The 8399-nt window shown below is 42.5% G+C and overlaps 1 non-coding gene across 1 annotated transcript; it reads right to left on the reverse strand.

Moving 5' to 3' along the window:
* Positions 1-7641: 7641 nt before the first annotated feature.
* LOC127184508 (small nucleolar RNA SNORD50) lies at positions 7642-7713 on the reverse strand. The gene has a single exon (XR_007830146.1). It is a non-coding gene; the product is annotated as a small nucleolar RNA SNORD50 (small nucleolar RNA).
* Between the last annotated feature and the right edge of the window lie 686 nt (positions 7714-8399).

Below are 8399 nucleotides of genomic sequence, written 5' to 3' on the forward strand. Positions count from 1 at the left end.
AGATCTCTGCGAGTTCAAAACCAGCCTGGTCTACAAAGTGAGTCCAGGACAGCCAGGGCTACACAGAGAGACCCTGTCTTGAAAAACCAAAAAAAAAAAAAAAAAAAAAAAAAAAAAAAACCAAAAAAACAAAAAACAAAAACAAAAAACCCCGAAAACCAAACCAAACCAAACAACAAACAAACAAAAACCAAAAAACTCAAAACAAAACCACCCAAACAAAAAACAACAACAAAAAACCCAACCAACCAAACAAAAAACCCCCAAAACCTCAGTGGTGGAGCATGTGCCTATCATGTACTAAGCACTGGGTTAGTTCATCATCACAAAATGAAAAATGTAAGTAAGCGGTTAGCCAAGCAACAGGACCGTACTTGCCGGAGACTATTGGCTCATTTCATTCACATTCCAATCCAATGCCTTCCTGTTCTTCCAAATAGAAAAATTTCAAACTTTCTTTTTGATTTCTGTTTATTTTTGAGACAGGATCTCATTTTGCTCAGGCTAGCCTTAAACTCAGTACGAAGCTGAGGATGACCTTGAACTCTGGGTCTTTCTGCTTCTACGTTCTAGGTGGTAGGCCTTCAGGCATGCACATTTTGACAGCAATCGAATCTGTCGTTGGTCAAAGGGTATCTAACATGATTCCATCATACCTATTGTGAATACTGCAATCAACACACCGCTACGAATGCTTCTTTTGGTTGTTGGGATTGCTAGATCCCAGGGAAGTTCCATTTCTAGGTTGCTGAAGACTCTTCCTGTGTTACAAGGAGTGTTTTAGCACACATTCGCATCAGCAGCATCTGATAGTATTTCTATCTCATTCTTGTTAGCATCTGTTTTTGTCTTTTTGATAACAACCAGTCTGATCTGGGTGAGATAGCTCTTTGTTTTGTATTCCATTTACATGTTAATTAGTAATTACCTAACCTAGTAATGATATATTTTTTTTTTATATGCTTGCAGGCAGCCTGCATATCTTCTTCTGAGAAGTGTAATCTTTTTTTATTTTTCTTCTAGCACATGTTAATGGTACAAATTGATTGGTTTTGGGCTTTCCTCACTTGGAGGCTTTCTCTTCTCTTGGGAGTTCTTTCCCAATTTTCCCTAATAAATCTACATTCGGCTCACTGCTTGTCCTGCATTTGTTTTGTTTTGTTTTTATTTGCTTTTTGAGATAGGGTTAGGGTTTCTGTTGATGTGATAAAACACCGTGACCAAAAGCAACTTGGGGAGGAAAGTTTATCTCAGTTTACAATGCTCAGGCTACTCCATCACTGAGGGAAGTCAGGGCGCAAGGCCTGGCAGGAGCTGAAGCAGAAACCATGGAGGAATGCTGCCTACCGGCTCAGCTTCCTCCTGCCCCAACCCCCCAAGACAGGGTTTCTCTGTGTAGTCCTTCCTGGCTGACCTCAGCTCACAGAGACCTGCCGCCACTCAGCTCAGCTCGTTTTTTTACACTTTCCAGGGGTGATACTGTCCCAGTGAGCTGGACCATCATTAATCAAGAAAATGCCCTAAAGACTTGCCTATAGGGGCCGGAGAGATGGTTCAGCAGTTGAGAGAACTGTCTGCTTTCCCAGAGGTCCTGAGTTTAATTCCCAGCAACCACATGGTGGTTCACAACCATCTACACTTGGGTCTGATGCCCCTCTTCTGGTATGCAGCTGTACATGCAGGGAGAACACTGTACACACAAAATAAATAAATAAGATCTTAAAAAAAAAAAAAAGACTTGCCTATAGGCCAACTCTAAGGAGGCATTTTCTCAGTTAAAATTCCTTCTTCCAGCCAGGCATGGCAGCACATGGCTCTAATCTCAGCGCTCAGGAGGCAGAGGCAGGTGAATCTCTGAGTTTGTGGCCAGACTGGCCTACAAATTCAGTTCCAGAACAGCCAGATACATAGTGAGAGATTCCGACCCAAAACAAATATTAAAAGCTCTCAGCCGGGCATGGTGGTGGATGCCTTTAATCCCAGCACATGGGGGTGGGGGTTGGTGGAGGGCGGGCAGAGGCAGGTGGATCGCTGTAAGTCCAGGACAGCCAGGTCTACACAGAGAAACTATGTCTCAAAAAAAAAAAAAAAAAAAAAAAAAAAAAAAAATGACAAAGACAAAACAACAAAAAAAGCTCTTTTCTGTCAAGTTGACATAAACCAATAAAAGCCAGAGATTTTAGTTCAAGGTCACTTATTTGAGGCCATTGCTGTGGGCTTTATGCTAGAGAGAATTATAGTGGAGGCATGTGTTGAAGCAAATCAATCTCCCTGAAGACAACCAGATAGGTAAAGGAGGAGTGATAGGGGCACCAACAGATAAGAACCGAGCAACCTGGGCACCATTTAAGATTCAATTAGATTAAATACTTATTTCCTGGTATAACTATGTCAGACTCAACTACCAGGCATTCTGAGACCCGAGCAGTGGACTAGTGATGAGGGAAAGAGACAAGGAACCCAGGACTCTGAGAATGAGCCTAAACATTCTGGTTCTCATATAGAAAAGTTATCCTTTCCCCCTGCCTCTTTTTTTTTTTTTAAAGGTTTTTTGAGATAGGGTTTCTCTGTGTATTCTTGGCTGTCTTGGAGTCACTTTGTAGAGCAGGGTAGCCTCGAACTCACAGCGATCCACCTGCCTCTGCCTCCTGAGTGCTGCGATTAAAGGCGTGTGTCACCGCCACCCAGCTTCCCCCTGCCTCTTGATGGCCCATAACTTTCTAAAAATTGAGGACAAATCTAGACTAGCTGATCTCTGTACACACTCAAAGCCCGCGTGGACCAAGACCAAAAGTGCTGGCAACACTGTCAGTGTTACACACTGCACTGGAAGTTTGTTCAGATTAGAACCAAGCTTTGGGAAGGAAAATCTGCCAGGAGTAAGAAGGTGGAAGCTAAGTAGGCCAAGATTCTATGGGTTCTAAGCTCAGAACGGTGGCTTATGCCTACAAAATCACAGTACTGCCAGGCATGGGTGGTGCTCGCCTTTAATCCCAGCACTCGGGAGGCAAAGGCAGGCGGATCTCTGAGTTCGAGGCCAGCCTGGCTTACAAAGTGAGACTAGGACAGCCAAGGCTACACAGGGAAACCCTGTCTGGAAACAAAAAACATCACAGAACTTAGAAACTTGAGTTAGGATTGTCATGATTTTGAACCAGCTTGAGCTGCACAGTGAGGCTGTCTCAAAACAAAACAAACAAAAATCAGGTAAATACTCTTAATCTCCACTGGGAAACTGGAGAGAAAGCCATGAAACCAGTCAGAAGCTCACATATATACTGCAAGCAGCAAGCTGTTATGGTGTCCTAGTCAGTTCTGAGGACACTTGACTGAGAAACCAGCTCTGTGCAGATTAGGTTTCTGGCAACAGAACTAATTTTAGAAAGCACCAAATGGTAGATTTGTACCTCCTATATTTTAAGATTATCTGGAAGCCTGACACAAGGCAGGGGAGCAAATGAACTGCAGTTGGCTAAAGTTACTGAAGCCAGATACATAAATTCTAAAAGCATATTTATTTTACTATTATATGAGAGCCTATTACCCATTGTTTGTTCTTTGATTGAGACAGGGCTTTTGTATAGCCCTGACTGTTCTGGAACTCACTCTGTAGACCAGGCTGGCTTTGAACTCACAGCTATCTGCCTGCCTCTGCCTCAAGGCGTGCACCACTATGCCCGGCAGCATTAGCCTTTTATTAACTAAAAGAATTACCCAGTCAGCATTTGTAAACTAGAGGACTTAGTGAAAAATCTCATCCAGTGTGTGCTAAAAGGTTTGACTTATTGAGTTTAATGGATACTAATTTTAACTATAAAATATTGAGCTTTCAAATTTAGTTCCACTAAAATGATAACCTTCTGGACTTGTTCCTTGTTCTGGTATAAATCATCCAGTCAGTGATGGGGATGGCTTAGTGGTTAAGTGTCCTAGACACATGGTGGTGGCTCACACCCAGCAGAGGCACAAGGATCTCTGGGAGTTTGAGGTCTACAGAGTGAGTCCAGGACAGCCATGATTACACAGAGAAACTGTCTCAGAAAAAAACCAAAATAAACAGAAACTAAAGTGCTTATTACTCTTTCAGGACTTAAGTTCAGTTCCTGGCTCTCACATAAGCAAGCTCACAACAGTCTCTAGCCCCTTACAGGAGACCTTCCCCCGCCCCACGACAGGGTTTCTCTGTAGCCTTGGCCATCCTGAACTCACTCTGTAGACCAGGCCGGCCTCGAACTCACAGCGATCCACGCCTGCCTCTGCCTCCCGAGTGCTGGGATTAAAGGTGTGCGCCACCATGCCCGGCCAGGAGACCTCTTCTAGGCTAAAAGGGCAATTGCATTCACATACCACCCAACCCCCATCCCATAGAGACACATACAGAATTCATCCAGTGAATACATTAACTTCTGGTCATGCAATTTACAGAAGCAAATACCTTTCTACAAATTGAGCAGTTCTGCTCAAAAGTCACAATGTATTCACCCTTATATTTTTTGTTACCTCAATTTCAAAGTTTCCCCTCCCCAATTTATCACAAGCAGATTATAAACTACACTGGTTTATGCCTGCATAGTACTCCTTAGGCCTAACAGTATTTTTCCTAATCTTGAACTGGTTTTGACTCAGTTTATTCCTTTGCTAGAAAGGATTATCTTAGTATGGTGGCACATGCCTATCATCACAATTGAGGAAAAACTGCCATGTAAGTTCCAGGTCTGTATAGTGGGACCCTCTTGCAAACTAATCAATCAGTAAACTTTGCACTTGTGTTTCCTATTTCTGTAGGGCTGCCTTTGATTTTTATTGGTACCCTGAGACTCTAGCAACACTTCTTGGCAGACTACTACATACAAGGTGTGCATAATTTGGATTGTAACAACTAAATATATTAAAACCCATTAGCTGGGCATGGCGGTGCACACTTTTAATCCCAGCACTCGGGAGGCAGAGGCAAGGGGATTTCTTTGAGTACAAGGACAGCCTGGAATATAAGAGAAACCCTGTCTTGAAAAACCAAAACACTTTTAAAAAGTCCATTAGAATTCAAGGAAATAACTGTAGAGGTCAGATGGCTAAAACAAATCCATTTCACAATACTGTCTTGCTTTTAACTGTTAGCCAGCTTGGATAAAAGGTCAATGTGCCTTCAATTTTCTTAGTCCTTTGTGCAGCCCTGGAACTTGCTCTGTAGACTGGCCTTGGAACTCAAGAGATCCACACCTCCCTACTGGGATTAAAGGCGTGTGTTTGTGTGCCACACCAGTTTTGTTTTGAAAAAATTGGCTATGCGATGCTGTTCTGGGTCTACAAGATCTGCCAATAAATGAAACATTTAACTATTCTAAGTCCTCAAAAGACAATTCATAAAGTCCATTAGACACGGAGTCAAGCAGAGAAAGGCAAGGATTAGGGATTCTACACAAACTTGCTTCCCTCACATTTCATACAGCTGTCCACTACTTATTTGTAAAGGTGCATCTTTATTTTTACTTGAGGGAGTCTCACTGCTGTCCAAATTGGCCCCAAGCTAAGCTCGTGTTTTGCTGCTTTAGACTTCTCTGGTGTTTCCTTATTTTGCTTTTTTTAAATGGAAATTCAGTAACTTATTCTTGAATAGCCAGCGAATCAGCCAGGAAGCCAATAGGAAGATTATGACTTTCTTCAAATACAAGATACAATAACCCATGTGATACAGCAAAAGCAGTGCTGGAGAGGGAAGTTAAAATAGCAGCACAAACCCCAACAATAAGGGCTGTAGCACATGTACCAAGTGCCAGGACTCAACTCCCAGCACCAAAACATCTTGAAAAAACAAAACAAACCAACCAACCAACCCAAGGGGCTGGAGATGGCTCAATACTGACTGTTCTTCCGGAGGACCTGGTTCAATTCCCAGAACCCACATGGTAGTTCACAACTGTAACTCCCCCAGACATACAGACCAAACACTATTGCATCTAAGAAAAACCAAACTAGCCAGGCGTGGTGGTGTACGCCTTTAATCCCAGCACTCGGGAGGCAGAGGCAGAGGCAGAGGCAGGCGGATTGCTGTGAGTTGGAGGCCAGCCTGGTCTACAAGGCGAGTCCAGGACAGCCAAGGCTACAGAGAAACCCTGTCTCAAAAGACCACCCCCCCAAAAAAACCCCAAACCTACCAAACAGCTAAACCAGTAAAAAGCAGATTTTCAAGTTTCAAATGAAACTTTGAGCTACCATGTGGTTGCTGGGAATTTAACTAAGGACCTCTGGAAGAGCAGCCAGTGTTAACTGCTGCCAAGCCATCTCTCCAGCACCAAATGAAACTATCCTAAAAAGAAATGTGCTTGGAGCACACGATTGTCAGCTTAAAATGACAATACCTGCCTGGACTTGAAGACATGCCTCAACTACACTCAAACACGGTACTGGCATAAGGCTCATAGCCAATGGTACAAAGAGCCCATTAAGGAAATATATATTCACAGGCAATCCACTTTAGATTCACCGTGAAAGGTACCAAAAGGTAACTACAGGGAAAGAAAACTAGACTTATTAGCCATAATAACTCTAGGATAAATGAATGACCTTAAGCATTAAGACCTAATTTTCTTGTGAAAATCAGGGTGAGTGTTAACTGGGCAGGGCAAGGATTATTTTGGATTAGACCTCCCCAAGCACAGGCCAAATAAACTGAAATGCAGACTATAAAGCACAGCACAATTACAAGCCTACCTACAACGGGGCAAACTTGAGACGGTAGACCTGAGGCCAGCCAGCTATATTAAGTACCAGGACAATTTGAGATTTTGTAGAGAAACAACCTCAGGTTCACTCAATACAGTGCACCAGAGTAAGGATTTAGCAAGCTGGGAATGGCAGCATATTTCTTTACACTTGTGCCATTAATCCCACAGGGATACAGATAATGCACACAATTGTGCTAATTAGTAGATCGACACCTTTAAATCTTAATCACCATGTAAGTAGACTAAGAGCTGTACCAGGGCTGTCTGGTTATTCAATCAATACCATTGTTGACAAATAAAGAATCGGAAGAAATATTTACAGTTGCATGTTTATTTCAGCATTCACAACAGCAATCACTGTAGGGTAAGAAGAGTGGCTCATGACAAATTTTACATTACAAAAACTGGTCAACCATTTTAAATGGGTGTAAGCAATTGCATTCAAACTGTTCAGTCAGTATGCAACTACACAGCATCTCATTTCCATAGAGGGGAAATAAAGAGCAGAAAGTGACTCGAGGTCAAAAGCACATTTGAACAATCCATTAATAAACCCACAACTCTCCCAGGCCAAACTAGATGCTGTTCTGTTCACTAGATTGTCTTAACCATACTTTATCACTCCAAACTCACCCAGCTCTAATCCAATAGGATTAAATCCCTACATTACACACAATTTGTGCAAGCCGTAAAAACCAGTGGCCTTATTAACATTTGCAAGGCAGGTAGATGAGCTCAGACAGCCATGGATACGAAGACCCCACCCTAGCACCCAGTACTGTATAGTCTTTGTTTTTCTGGATGTTTACCAACATCTAATTCTCACACGCCAGAAAAGCCCTAGAAAAAGAAAACAAAGAAATTACAACACTACCAACGTTAAAACAAAACACTATCAATGTCTTTGTAATGGTCTATCTCAGAAGCCAGATCCGTAATTAAGGTTTTTCAACAGGAATTCAGGTTCGGGATAGGATCATCATAGATCAGACCGGAGACATTATGTTGTGAAAACAAAACAAAGTCTGACTCACATGTGTTTCTGGTATAGGATCTTTACAGGCTGCGGGAAGGAATTTCAACAGACTGGCATTCATTGCTGGCAGGGGGGAAAAAAAAAAGCACATACTATGAACAATTAGCTACATTAAAAAAAAAAGCTCCCTACAAGCCTACTTTCTTTGCAGACCAGGCTGGCCTGTGAACTCAATCCACATGCTCATGCCTCCTAGGATTAAAGGCATGCGGCACCATGACCACTGAGGTCTAATTCGTCTCACAGCCGACCAATCTATTTGTGTATCACGCATTTACTCTGATACTACTTCAGCTCACCTACTTGTGCCATCGTTTATCTGTGACGTGGGCGTGGCTCGGCCATATAAAACAATCCACATGGCCCGACTCTTCTCCCCTCCCCCTTTCCTTCTCTCCCCATGCACATTTAAGAAACGCCATATAACCATTCCAAGTTTAAAAGGCAAAAATAGATGAAGCTGCAGGTATTTAATGGCTGGCCAGCATTACTGTTTCACAATACTTGACAGGTAGTAGTTTATAGTGGAAACTAAAAGTTCTGTATGCCGATAAAAAAAATTAAAGGCTATGCTTCGTACACACCTTTTAGGAGAGTCACGTTTTAAGCAAGTTCCTCTCTGCTATGCATTTTCTCTT

The sequence above is a fragment of the Acomys russatus genome, chromosome 32 (genome assembly GCF_903995435.1).
Source record: "Acomys russatus chromosome 32, mAcoRus1.1, whole genome shotgun sequence".
Taxonomy (NCBI): Eukaryota; Metazoa; Chordata; class Mammalia; order Rodentia; family Muridae; genus Acomys; species Acomys russatus.